Source organism: Hemicordylus capensis, chromosome 5, assembly GCF_027244095.1.
Source record: "Hemicordylus capensis ecotype Gifberg chromosome 5, rHemCap1.1.pri, whole genome shotgun sequence".
Taxonomy (NCBI): domain Eukaryota; kingdom Metazoa; phylum Chordata; class Lepidosauria; order Squamata; family Cordylidae; genus Hemicordylus; species Hemicordylus capensis.
The window spans coordinates 106,852,885-106,867,826 of NC_069661.1; positions in this window are offsets into that span (position 1 = coordinate 106,852,885).

A 14,942-nucleotide genomic window follows, 5' to 3' on the forward strand; every position below is an offset into this window, starting at 1 on the left:
TTCTAAAAATACCCCCACACACAAAGTTTATAGCTTTCCCTGAGCATGTTCTGGTGTAAAAAAAAATAGTGCATTGCAGCTTATCTGGCAGTGCCCACCCACAACAAGCCATTAGGTCCAGGCCCCAAAAGTACCTAGGTGGATCTCTGCTCCCGTGAGATCTTGCTTCCTAGAGCCAGCTATGATCCCACCAGGGTGAATCAGCCAGGTTTAGGGGCTGACAGCTGTGTGACTCATCCCCAACACAATTACTGTGTTGGGGGAGGCTTGCCCGTGTCACCCCCCTCCCCACGCCACAACATGAGTGGGCGAGGCGAGCATCTCCCCAAAGAGGATCCATTCCCAGCTGTCATGAGCCCCATAACCCTGACAGACTGTTCCATGGAATCCCTCTTCACCTCCAGGTGCCTCTGGCTGAACACCAATAACATCAGCACTACCTACCCCAGCCCACACTCACCTGCCAACATGACCATACTAACAGTCAAGGCAACCACCACAAAAAACAGCACCAATCAAGCAACCAGTGGAAAGTAGGCAAACTTCTCAACCTCTGGATCCAAATAGGTGAGGAGGGGCAAAATTCCTACACAGCCTCAAAACTGGTGACTGGCCCTGGTGGGACTGAAGCTGAAAAGGATGAGCGGGTAGGCCCTGAAAGGAGAATCCTCCCTCCCTGTTCCTGATAGAACACTCTTCCACATGGCCTCTGACGGCCCCAGGTACAAGCCCACCTCCCTGCTGACCAGCTAAGGAGCATAGGGTAAGTGGGATTCAGTTTATACAAGGCACTGGCTTGGCCTATTGGCTCCACCATTGTACTATTCCCATGCTCCCCAGCAACTACACATTGTGGGAGAAGGTATACTATGGTGGGTAAGCTGCTTTTTGGAGGAGGCTTGGTGCCTTTAAAGAGCTTCTCACTGAGAAAACCCTCCTAGACTTCCAAGAAGCCCTAGGGTTACTCAAAAGAGAATTTGAAACCAAGGCTTGATACCAATTTTAAACATTGTAAGTAGCCATGTTGGTCCTGTAGAGATATCCCAAATTTAAAATAGGGTAATATCTTTATGAGAAACAACTAAAAGGCCACAAAATAGTAAGCAAGCTTTTGAATTCTCCAGAACAAATCGTGCAGCTTGAAGAAGAGTTCTGGAAACATCAAAAGATTGCCCATAAAAACAATTGTCCACTATAGTCAGACCAAATATTAGGAAACCATCCTCTACAATTGCAACCTACATTTATTAATAGTGAATGCAGGAACTTGTGCCTGCAATCTTTCGGAATCTTTTGGAATCTAAATCTCTTTCCTGCCTTTACCATTTTATCACTAATGATGTCACTCTTTCCTCTTCTCCTATTGTAAAATTATAAAGAAAGCAAGTCATGGGGGAAGTTTCTGTTTCATTACAGGCACAAAATGTGTACACAGCAGGTTTCAAAATAACTTTCAACAATTATTGGTTTACTGAATATAAGCCTGCTCCTATAGACCTGAGTTGTATCAATTTGTTACCATCTCAAAAAACTATGGTTGTTAAACCAGCAGAAAATGTTTACAATATGCTCGCAAGGGACAGTATGAAGCAGGGTTGCTACATTTGTTGGTGAGAATTCAAAATGGGGGGATGCTAATGTCAAAACCCTACTTTTTGACTGAGATTGGAAAGAGACTTGACAATGGAGTTTGGTGGCTGTTTCCTACATTTCCTCCTATAGTTTTATTTGCATAGGAGATGGTTAGGAGCATTTCAGCTCAATAAACAAAACAAAACACAATGCCAATGGGGGAAAAAGGGGCAGTCTCTCTGTCCACATACTTCACAGCTAAACCCAGAGGCCCACTACCACCCTTGTTAACTTGAGAGATAATCCAAAAAGCAGGGGAAGGGGTTCACTGATCCATAGAGAGGGAGCCAACCTAGCCAGGTGGCAGCACTGGTGCCAGAGAAAGGATAAAAATATGCAGTGTTTTAAACATTGACACCATGTAGCTACTTGGGTCTTTTGACCCTAATAAACACTACTACTACTACTACTACTACTACTACCACCATGTAGCTACTATGCCTGGAGAAAAGCACCAGAAAAAATGGCCAAAATTTGTTAAAGCAATCTTCTCACTCAAATTCCTGAATATTTTATATCCAGATCACACCTTTTCTACATTGTGATTCCTGGACTGTCCAATGCCAATCCTGGATATGTGGCAATCTTATTATCAAGCAAGACTGGACATATGGAATCTAGTAGTAACCGAACCATCAGCCTTTTGTTTGGGATCCAAGATGTGTATAACCAGGGGGAAAAAATTAAAAAATTGCCTTTACCATATGTTGGCAATAAATAAACCTGATTCCATATTCTTATTTTTATGAACAATATAATTTAACAGTCACCTTGTGAAGTCATTGTCCTGAAAGGCAGGAAAAAATGCATAAAACACACCAACATACTTGCAGAATAAATAATGGTAACATTCTCTCCATATTTTTTATGGCCGATTAAGTTCAGAATGCAATATTTATTCTTTATTTGTATACTAAACATTTAGGATAAAGGGAAACCATTGTGCCCCCACACCAATAATAATGTGATAAATTAGTGTGGGTCAAAACGGCCACAATTTTATTAACAAATCAGTGAATGGCAAACCAAAGAGCTGCAGTGGATCTAAACTCAACATCTCCAGACAGTGCAGGCACTAACTTCAGGCAGGGAACCGAGATGCAACATTCTACCCATATACCCTTGTCACGTGACCACAGCATGAATCAGAACAGATCAGCACTTGTCTTCTCTTGCTCATCATAGCCAATCTTCTAAGAGCATCTCCAAGTAGCCTTACCCCACCCCACACATACACAAACTGATCAGCTTTTTAGACCGGCAGTCCCACTCAAGCCAGAGGGAAGTCCCAGCTGATATCCCTTGCACTGCAAAGCCTCAATGGATCGATTGCATCATCTCTCTTGGCTCAAACTCAAAAGTGCCTCAGAGTGTTTCACCAATCAGCTCTAGTTTTGTCTTCCCCTACCTGCGCTCAGTAGTGGCTGGTGAGGGCACTGCTGGGGCGGTGGCAAGAGGCACCTTTAAGAGTAAATGAATTGGTGCTTACCTCCACTCTTGCTGCACCTGAACTTTGCTCAGAGAAGCAGCGTGCTGCCCAGCACCCCCTACGGTAGGGGATCACCTCTGCCACTCACCTGGCCTCCATGGATTTGATTCCCCACCATTGGATTCCCCAATGTTAACATTAACATTCACAACAAATAAACAGATATGGACTTCCCGCTCACACCTCCTCGTGAATCATCAGTTATAAAGTTAACCCTTGCTATAATAATAATTCAAAGCATAAATTTAAACCTTACAAACACGATTTTAATCTACCCAACCTGCACTTATTACTAAACTTCAAACCCTGTTGTAAAATCAATAGTAGGAAAATAGTTCTTTAGATACAGCAAGAATGGTTTCCAATCTTCTTTAAAACATTCTAAGTTTTGGTCTCTTATCAATATTGTAAGTTTTGCCATCTCCGCATATTCCAAAATTTTTATCAGCCAATCTTCTTTTGAAGGCAGTTCATTGCTCTTCCATTTCTGTGCATATATTATTCTGGCTGCCGTGGTAGCGTACATAAAAAATGTTAAATTAATTGTAGAAAATACTCCTTGTGTTATCCCCTGCAGGAAGGATTCTGGCTTCTTAGGAAATGTCATTTTAAATATTTCTTTAATTCATTGTATATCATGTCCCAATAGGCCTTAGCCTTCCTACAGGTCCACCACATATGAAAAAAGGTTCCTTCAGACCCCACCCATGATCAGGTGATTGGTGGTGGTGATCCCCCACTTCAATGGGTGCTGGGTGGTGTGCTGCTTCTCCAGTCAGCATTCAGGTTCGGTGAGAGTAGAGGTAAGCACCAATTCATATACACTTAAGGGTGCCTCTTGCCTCCTGTCCCCCCAGCAGTGGCCGGGGGGGCCGCTACTGCCTCATTGGCCGCTACTGCCTTCAATGTACCTGCCTGTTGTGACCTAAAAAAGAAAACTAACCTAACTGTAGAGAACAGCATGAAGTAGATGGGGGGTGGAGGATTGGAAATGGTCAATCAGCCAGAAGGCAAAAATATTCCTACATATGATGACCTGGGAATATGATGATCCGGGAAGCCCATTCTGTCAATATGATGACCCGGGAAGCCCATTCTGTTCTCAAGAGAGGGTGGGAAGAACTCTGCTTGATGCCAAATTAGGCACTGGGAGGGAAGAACCCATTAACTGGTGCAAAACTCAAGCATCCCTTGAACTGAAAGCCCTTCCACAGCAATGTGCCTTTCCCAAGTGGGGGTGGAGCAAAGCCACCCCTTCAAATACACAATTGGGCAATGGCAATATTTCTTACCATATAAAAACTACATTCATGTTATGTAAGTACTCACTGTACATCTTCTGTTGTTTTAGTCTGAATTACTCTAGTGACTCTACCAGTTTATATTTGTCAGTTTAATCAGGGAGTGATGAAGAAAGGAGCTTTTTCTATTTGACTTTGAGACAAATACATGTAGAGTTTAAAATAACTTGGTCAATGGAGTTTTACCACATGGAATTAAAATGGGATTGCCATTGCTACAAACTTATGTTTTGGAGAAAAAGAGTTGATTAAAAAGGGTAGGTGGGCTGGGTGAAGAAACCAATAGAGTACTACAGTTTTTAAAAATCCAGGTAAACATATTTATTTATAAGAACACAACACAACCTTTGCAGGATGCAACCATCCATCCCAAACAGGGATGTATATTTGTGGGATAAAACATCATGAGCAGGATACAGTTTGTTTTGTTTGGCATTTGTCCTAAGTTGAGTACAATGGTGGCCATGAACCAGTCCCAAAAGTGATCTATTCTAATATTTGAGTTTGTTCAGGTATGCTTCATTCTCTCAGTTTTGAGTCTCACAACTAGCCACAGCTAGGATGGGGTGGGGGAGAGATCAGGGAAATACTCATAGTATAACTCTCCAGTCTTGAACCCAGACACATTCTGGTTGAAGGAAGAATCTAATAGGCCTTCCTCAGAAATAAAAACTTCAGTCTCACAATGAGAGTAGCAAGGGAGAGGGAGGCTTGCAGCTTATCTTATGGTTCTGCTGCAGCCCCACAGCCTTATGGCTCCATTGGGCTTGCACATCATGGCAGCCAGTGTGTTTAAAAACCAGTAAAAATGTCCATCCATTCCCATTTACGGGTGTATAATTTCAAAGCCTTGCAAACATAATTCATTTTCAGAAGGGTTTTTTCTTTTTAAAATGAGTGAAATATGTTCTAAATGTTCATAAGAATAGCAGACAAAATAAATTCTTTGGCAAAGAAAAGCATGTAGTGCCCATCATGTCATCCCATCCCCTTTCTCTCCTGCTTACAAAGTGGAGGGGACAGGGGACAGAATGGTCAGAAGGAATGAGGAGAGGTGAGGAGAGCTGGTCTTATGGTAGCAAGCATGACTTGTCCCCTTAGATAAGCAGGGTCTGCCCTGGTTGCATATGAATGGTAGACATGATTTGTGAGCACTGTATGATATTCCCCTTAGGGAATGGGGCTGCTTTGGGAAGAGCATCTAGGTTCCAAGTTTCCTCCCTGGCATCTGCAAGTTATGGCTGAGGGAGATTCCTGCCTGCAACCTTGGAGATGCTGCTGCCAGTCTGTGTAGACAATACTGAACTAGATGGACTTATGGTCTGACTCAGTACATGGCAGCTTCCTATGTTTCTAATGCCTTCGAGTGACTCCGCAGCTTAACAGGCTGACAAGTCTGGGATGGTACGTGGCAGCATCCCTGTTGCCGGGCAACTCCATAGCTATATAGCTAACAGGAGGGGAGGGGCTGATTTCCAAGAGGTGGACAGTGAGAAGTGCTACGTAGAGCTGCCACATCCCTGGGTGGCACGCACCACCTCTATGATTGTGGTTTGAAAATCAGTGTAATACTGAGGTTATGGTGGAATCCAGAGTTGGACGTAATGCTTCGGCAGCCAAACTGGAGGTCTCAGTGGTGAACCTTTGCGCAAACTGAAGGTTCAATTTGGAGCTTGGCAAGCCAACCCAGAGGTCACCTTTGTCATGAAACCACAGTTTCACAAGTTTGGACATAGTGGAGTTCCAACCTCTGCCACGTTTAACTCCGGTTTGGCATTACATGTGAACTGGGCCAATGTGTCTGCTGCCATTATTGTTCTTATTAAGGAATCAGTCACTAGGCCCCTTCACATGTTATGTTCAACATGTATTCAAAAAAAGTGCAGTATACACAGGTACAGATCTGTACACAGGTACATTCATTAACATGTTATGATGAAAGCAGATACAGAAGTATACTTCCTATCTGTACTTATTATTATTATTGTTGTTGTTGTTGTTGTTGTTGTTGTTAATTCAATTTCTATACCGCCTTTCCAAAAATGGCTCAGGGAGGTTTACACAGAGAAATAATAAATAAACAAGATGGATCCCTGTCCCCAAAGGGCTCACAATCTAAAAGAAACATGACACCAGCAACAGTCACTGGAGGTACTGTGCTGTAGGTGGATCGGGCCAGTTACTTTCCCCCTGCTAAATAAAAAGAATCACCACGTTACAAGGTGCCTCTTTGCCAAGTCAGCAAGGGTGTCCAAGTCAGTCGGAGTATTTGCATTTGAAGGCCTTGTATCCAGGTTCACTTTAAAAATGAACACAGGTAAAGTCATTCACACAAACACATGCATGACTGTACAGATATCTGTATACTCACAGAGCATAATGTCTGAATCAGGCTAATGTCTGAAATGGGCTACTAAAAGCTTTGTATGGACACTCAGGGTTTCCCAAAGTACAGTTTGAAAAAGCATTCTGAAAGTTTGAAAGTACCATTTGAAAAAGCATCTAAAAGCATCTCTTTTTAAGAAACTTCTTACCTCTGGTTCTTTCTTATCTCATTACTGAAACTGAGTACTGTTGCAATTTGTTGAATGTTTCCCCATCTTTTTCCACACCAATTTGTCCTTGAAATATTTCATTTGACTGTATACTTTGCTGGCATTCATTTTGAAGCCTACTATTACTGTCTATGCCATTTAATTCTCTTTTGTAGAGATGTTAAATTTTATTTATGCTCTATATGTTCAGTAATTAGCATTTCTGTAGCTTTTCATTTTATATTGCTTCAGTCATTACAATGACTTCAAAATGTCCGATCATCTCAAGTAATGCAGCACATCAATTGTTTTGTAAACAGTATAGATTTCTTGGAAGTGGTATTGTTATCTCAGTGAGACTCTCATGAGTTGGATCTTCACCGATAGAAAATCTGGGCAAGATGTGTCAGTTATTCAAAAGTCATTGAAGATTCCGTAGTATTATGAGAAAATAAGTAAGAGGTTAAAAGAGCAGGTGTGTGAAGATCCTTGAAATCCTTCTGGTGCTGGCATCTGGAAAGTACAAGCCTTTAGGGATGTGAATGATCCAAGGTATGTGCACAGGTTTGGCACTGAACTGGTTTGGATGAGGTCTGGACCAATTCAGCACAGTGGGGAGGGAAGTGGGATTTTTTTTTTTAAAGGAGGGCAGGTTCATACCTGCTCTTCATCACCACATGCAGCTTCCTGAAGCAGCAATGCCTGTCCCAATTACTCACATTTAGCACCAGCACAGACATGGTGTCTGTGTGGGTGCCATGTGCCTGCTGGCAGCACACATAGGTATTTGGGACAAGTGTCACCCCTGCAGGAAGCTGTATGCAGCAGCAGAGAGCAGGTAAGAACCTGCACTCCTTTTTCAAAAAGATCCTGCTCCCCACTTCCCTCCTTGTGGCATCAAACATGTGCACAGACCTTGGTTTGTGCACATCCCTACAAGTCTTTTTTCCGAGGCATGGAGAGGGCATCCTAACTTGATGGGTTGTCAATCCCGACATGTTTCGAGACAGGGCCAATCAGAAGAGTTTTCTGAGATCTCTATGCCTTGCCAGCCTCTATTATCCCAGTTCCGGTCCTGTCTTTGCTTCTGGACAGTCACCTTTGCCAGCCTTCCTCAGTAGGAATTTTCCTTTCTCTTCCTTTCCTTCTTTCTCTGTGTGCAGGGTGGGAAGGGAGTTCGTTTGGTCCTTGATTCTTTCTTCCCTGTTTTTTCCGTCTTAAAAAAAAACCAAAACCAAAAAACCTTTGCTCTTTCCCTTCCTTTTCCTCATGGATCCCTCGCATTGTGGTGATATGCTGCAGGGGGCTCTCTCGGAGGGCACTTTATCAGAGGCTATTCCAGCCCCCCCTCTCGGGCCGCCCGTGCTTCCTATAGCGGCCGCTGTTCCAGGGCTGGTTTCTGAAGGCGCGGCAGTCCCCGCGACAGTTAAAAGCTCTGAGACGGCTGGCTCCGCCGCGAAAAGCAGCAAAGAAAACCAAACATCTGAAGGAGCCAAACGGGGAAAAAAGGAAAAAGAAAAAGAAGCTGACCTCCAGCGGGGCTCCGCTTAGTGAGAGGTTGCAGCTAAGAGCAGTTCGGGCTCAGTTGCCCGCTTCAGCCGTTGCCGATTCTCCCGCCCTTTCTCCGGTGGCCATTTTGGAGGCCCTTCCTGCCGCCGATTCTCGGAGCGACCTACAGCAGCAGAACTGCTCGCAAGGAGCAGACAGTGTAGCACCAGTGGGAGACCACGTTAAGGGGCCGCATGGAGAACTGCTCTCTCCCGGTGAGTTACAGTGGCTGGGGGAGTTTATTACTAAGAAATGCCTGGTTCTGGTGGCTCCCCTATTGGACCGCACGGGTTCTCTCCCTCACCCTGCGCCCGTGGTAGCCGCTTCTCCAGTGCCCGAGCCTTTGGACCCACAGAGGGGACGTGCTCCTGCCCGCCCTGTTAGGCGCCCGAGACGCCCATCTTTCTCCTCCTCCCCTGATTCAAGCCCGTTACGGGCGGTCATTCCACCGGGTGAACGCATTTCTTCTTATCGCACTTCTCAGAGGAGGCAGCAAAAACGGAGAAGGGCTTCTCCCTCGGGTTCTGTGTATGGGGCCCCTGCAGCTATTCCTGCAGCTGTTCCTTCAGCGCCAGCAGCGCCTGTTGTGGTTCCCCAACGTCCACCCAGAGTTTCTTCAGTATCTGACTCCTCTGATGCAGAAAGGGAGGAAGGGGAGTTGTCTGATGAACAATCCCCCTTTCCGGAGAAACCCAGTACCACCAGGCTATTTTTGGTCTCTGGATTTGAGGTCCTTTTGGCCAAAGCGAAGCGGGCTATTAAGGATGTGACCCCTGATCAGGGAGCGTCCGCAGCTTCAGGTCTAGACCAGGAGGTGTTCCCCTCCACTTCCACAGCTGCAGCTACTGTTCCGTTTCCAAGTTTGTTTAAAGACGTCATGTTGGCAGAGTGGGGGGCCCCTGTTACTTCAAAGTCTGTTATTTCGTATCCTAAAAAACTGTATACCTTACCTGCGGACATTATGTCCCTATTAGCTGTTCATATTGTAGATGGGCCGGTGGCGCAATTGGTGTTGGGCGCCTTGCTGAACAAGGAGGGCGACGAGTATCTGAAAGCTCCTGAGGAGAAGAAAGCAGACCACCTGCTCAAGAAAGGGCACGAGGCTTCTGCCACTGTCATCAGAGCTGCTGCCACAAACTCCATCTTCGCAAGGGCGTCTATCTTGTGGGCTAAGGAACTGATGAGCCTGGTTCCCCCTGAGCATGTTAAGCTGCGTCAGGGTCTCTACAAGTTAGCCCGAGCCTCGGCCTTAATAGCCGATTCCGGTCTGGATTGTCTTCAGCACGCCTCCAGGGTCATGGCCGCTGGGGTTACTGTTAGGAGGGGGCTCTGGCTAAAACACTGGAAGGTCGACCATAAGTCGAAGGTGGCCTTGGCGGCAACCCCCTTTCATGGTGAAAAATTGTTTGGGGAGGCGCTGGAACCTGTCCTCGTTGAGACCAGCGATAAGAAAAAGGCAATGCCCTCTGGGCGGGGGGATTCTCGTAGAGGATACAGAGGAGGGTCTCCCTTTCACGGTTCCTTTCGTCCCTACAGGGGCTCGGCACGAGGCGGTTTCTCTGGATACAGAGACAGCAACAGAGATAGAGATGCGAGGCCTTTCTCCTTCCGTTCATCCTGGAGGTCTCCTTGGTCGGGCAGAGGCCGGGGAAACTACCGTAGCGGACCCTCCAAATTCGCCAACCCTCGTGACGTCAAGAACCGTAAGCAATGACTTAGTTCAAGTGGGGGGTCGCCTTCTGGATTTCTCAAGCACATGGGCACTCTCCACAACCGACAGGTGGGTGCTTCAAACAGTCACCCACGGCTATTCCATAGACTTTGTTTGCTCTCCTCCCGATTTTCTGTTTCTAACACCTGTTTCCAGGCTCAGACCCAAACGAGCACTGATGGAGCAAGCGATCGACCACCTGTTGCAAATCAAAGCGATAGAGCAGGTCCCGGTGTTGGAATCAGGTCTGGGGGTGTACTCCCTTCTTTTTCTGGTTCCCAAGAAAGACGACTCTTGGCGGGCGATACTAGATCTGAAGCGTTTGAACAGGTTCGTGAGAAGAAGGACCTTCCACATGGAGTCCCTGAAGTCCATCAAGAAGGCGGTTCACCCAGGAGATTGGCTCTCTTCGATAGACTTATCGGAGGCTTACCTTCATGTTCCTGTTCATCCAAGTTGTCGTTGTTACTTGAGGTTCGCCTACGGTCACCGGCATTTCCAGTATAGGGCGCTGCCCTTTGGCCTGTCGTCGGCTCCCCGTGTATTCACGAAACTGATGGTCGCTGTCATAGCCCATATCCGCCAGCAGGGGATACACGCCTATCCATACCTGGACGACGTCCTTCTGAGATCTGTGACGCGACAGCAGGCCACCGAGGATGTCTCCCAGGTGGTGCAGATCCTAGAAGACCATGGCTTCGTGATAAACAAGACCAAAAGTCAGCTTCGCCCATCTCAAGTCCTTCAGCACTTGGGAGTAATATTCAACACGGTGGTGGCGTCAGTGTCCCTCCCCCCGGAACGTCAGAACAAGATCAAGTCAGCAATTTCTCCCTGGATGGTGAAGAGAAGGGGCGACCTCATGTCCCTGGCACAAATATTGGGTCAGATGATCGCCTGCCTGGACTGCACCCCTTGGACCAGGTGGCATTCGAGACCTCTCCAATGGTTCCTCCTTCCCTTTCAGTCCTCGATAATGGAGAAGGAACAAAAACTGCTGGTCCTTCCTTCCAAGGTCAGAGCCTCCTTCCATTGGTGGCTGTCTCCGGCTCTCCAGAGGGGGGTCCCCCTGGACGACCCTCAGAAGATCATAGTCACGTCGGATGCCAGTCTGTCTGGCTGGGGGGCGCACTGTCTTGGTCGTCACGCGCAGGGAGTGTGGGAGCCGAGAGATCTCCGTTTCAGCATAAATTGGTTGGAATTGAAGGCCATTCATCTGTCGCTCCTACTGTTTCACGATCTAGTCCTGGGTCATCATGTATTGGTACGGACAGACAACATCACGGCCAAGGCTCACGTGAACCATCAGGGCGGCACCAGATCAAAAGCACTGATGAAGGAGACAGATCTGCTGATGGCCTGGGCGGAATCCCACATCCTATCCTTGACAGCCGAACATCTAAGCGGCCAGGAAAACGTGCAAGCCGACTGGTTAAGTCGTCAGTGGATGGATCCGTCGGAGTGGTCTCTGCTTCCGGAGGTCTTCGATCTAATATCAGCAAGATTCGGGTCTCCGCTTGTGGATCTGTTCGCTTCCACAACCAACGCCAAACTTCCAAGGTTCTTCTCCAGACACCTTTGCGGGCAGGCAGAACAGGTGGATGCGCTGGTGTCTCCGTGGCCTCCCGGTCTGTTATACGCCTTTCCACCCTTTCCCATCCTGGGTCTTGTCCTCCGAAAAGTCCAGACGGAGAAGGCGGAGGTCGTAGTCGTTGCTCCCTATTGGCCGCACAGACCTTGGTTCTCGGACCTGGTGACCTTGTCGACTTGTCCTCCATGGCCTCTTCTCCTCAGGAGGGATCTCCTGTCTCAGGGGCCCCTCCTTCACCCAGACACGGCGTGGCTGCGTCTTCACGCCTGGCGATTGAGCGCCGGGGTCTAGCCCTCAGCGGGTATTCCCAGGCCGTGCAGGACACTATCCTTGCATCTCGCCGTCCGTCCACCTCTCGTATCTACCAGTTCACCTGGGGGGCCTTTGTTTCTTGGTCGTCCTTGCACCGGGTTTCCCCCTTGGCTGCGGGGGTCCCAGAAGTTTTGGGGTTTCTCCAGGCAGGTCTGGATAAAGGGCTACGTCCCAATACCCTCAAACGCCAGGTGTCGGCTCTTGCCTCGGTTCTGCATCTCAGGCAATCGGGCTCTCAGGCCCTGCATCCTCACCTCAGTAGGTTCCTGAAAGGTGCCAACAATTTGGCTCCACCGCCAGTTAATAGGTTTCCCACCTGGGACCTGAATGTTGTTTTAAATTCTTTGACTAAGGCTCCGTTTGAGCCTGTTGGTTCTATTTCCTTGCGTTTGTTGTCCTTCAAGACTTTGTTTTTGGTGGCTATCACATCCTCGAGGAGGGTGTCGGAACTGGCCGCTCTGTCCATAAGGGATGAACTTTGTGTGTTCCAGAAGGAGGCGGTGGTTTTAAAACTGGATCCAACCTTCCTGCCGAAGGTTAACTCACTGTTTCATAGAAGTCAGGAGGTCGTTCTGCCTTCCTTCTGTCCAAAGCCTGCGCACCCGAAGGAGCGGGCCTGGCACAAATTAGATGTTAGAAGAGTTGTGTGTGCTTATATCGCTAGAACTAAGTCCTTTAGGAAGACAGATTCTCTGTTTGTGTCTTTTCAGCCACGCTCACTGGGTACCAGGGCTTCAAAGGTCTCCTTGGGCCGTTGGATTAGAGCTACCATCTCCTTGGCCTACGACGTCAGGGGCCTGTCGGCCCCTAGTGGAATTACTGCGCATTCCACACGAAGCGCTGCTACATCCGCTGCCTTCTTGGCTAGGGCTCCCTTGGAGGAGATCTGTAAGGCTGCCACCTGGAGCTCCATCACGCCATTTATAAAACATTATAAGATCCCCTCCGCGTACGACTCCCAAGCAGCGGCAGGGCGCACGATCCTGCAAAAGGTGGTTTGAGCATCCGACTATCCCTCCCTGTGAGTTCTCTTAAGCTTGGATATGTCCCATCAAGTTAGGATGCCCTCCCCATGCCTCGGAAAAAGAAACATTGGTAGACTTACCGTGAAGTGTTCTTTAGCGGATGCTATGGTCTTTCCTTTGCATTTCTGCCTTTTGGGTGGTGGACGACTCCCAGGGTTTTCAGATTTGGCTATCCCTGTTGATTTTTCCTGACTTTCCTGCCATCAGCTACCTTTACTACCTCTTTGATTGTTTCTACTTGGTATTCATCCTTTCTTTAGTGCATTCTCCATTCACAGTCACAGTCCCGGAACTGGGATAATAGAGGCTGGCGTGGCATAGAGATCTCAGAAAACTCTTCTGATTGGCCCTGTCTCGAAGCATGTCGGGATTGACAACCCATCAAGTTAGGATGCCCTCCCCATACCTCAAAAAAGAACACTTCACGGTAAGTCTACCAATGTTTCTTTCTCAATACTGAGAGAAGAGATCAGAGAAAAGGGGAAAGTCTGTTCAATGACATTTAGTAACTTGATATTTTCCCCTCTAGAATTTCTCTCACGAAGTAGAACTGGGTGCATCTATTTCACCACAGAAATTTTTAAAGGTTAAAAACAAGGATTCTGGAGAATAGTTTCTACAGATTTAGCAAACAAAGCATTTCATGTTTTTATCAAATCAGAGTGTTCTGTTACATTAAATGTGAAAGGGATAAATGAAGTAATGATTTAAATATGAATTTATTGCCACTTGATTGCTCCATGGCAATATCACATGCAAATCAACATTTTGATTAGCAAATCAACATTGAATTTTCAATTAAGACTAATTCAGCAGAAAATTCTATTAAGATCATACTGGACTTCAAAAAGACTTCATTAATTAGGTCTTTCAAATATCAACAACTGTTGGTAATGTAATAGGTCTCTGAAGGATAAAACTGTCTCTATCTCTGTAATAGAACTGTTGGTCTCAGTAGCTGATGCAGAATTTATACATCTTCTATGGGACTGAAAGTTTGTTACTAGCTTCCTGAAGGAGATCTTTGAAAGGATGTCATTACTATTGGGTCCTAATTTTGAATTTACAGCTTCTATAATACTTGGATTTATTCCAAGAGATTGGAATTCATCTAGAGGTAAATGATTAGGACAAAAGCAAGATTATTTAACGAACTGGTGATGTCTTTGTAAGTTTAGCTATTAACAAAGTGACTTTTATTATAAATGAGCTCACCAAACTGACATTACAGACAACCAAATAAACAAGTTGGATTTTTCAAGAGCTGCATGTATGCTCCACATACAGAAGTGCATATTTATCATATGAAATGGAACAGATCTCCAAACTGAAAAGGCTACTGGGTCTTTCCTTTTTGCTTTCCAAATTCTTATTCTCTGCCTTTGTATTAACTAATCCAAGAGCAAAGTCACCTTGCTTCAATAACAGGTTGGAAATCGAAATGTTCTTTTTGAAAAGCCTGGCACTGTTTCTGTTTATAATCCTGTTTGGATTAAAAAAAGAAAAAGAATAGAAAATGCTATTGTTTCAAATCACGTTTGGACTGATGCTTTGCATATAAATTGGAATCAAACTGTCAGGTATTGTCAAATGTATAAAAATTATCTAAGCTGTAGTCAGCATACAGAATTCACTGCAACAGGAGGTCAAAGACAAGCATGATACTAGTTGAGCTTATATAGCATTGGAGAATTTCTATGCCAACTAGTATCTCTGGATATGAATGTTAATATAGGGATAAATACATTTCATGCTTTCAAGCATAAATGCATCACCTTGAGGGCCAATAAGTGCTTAAT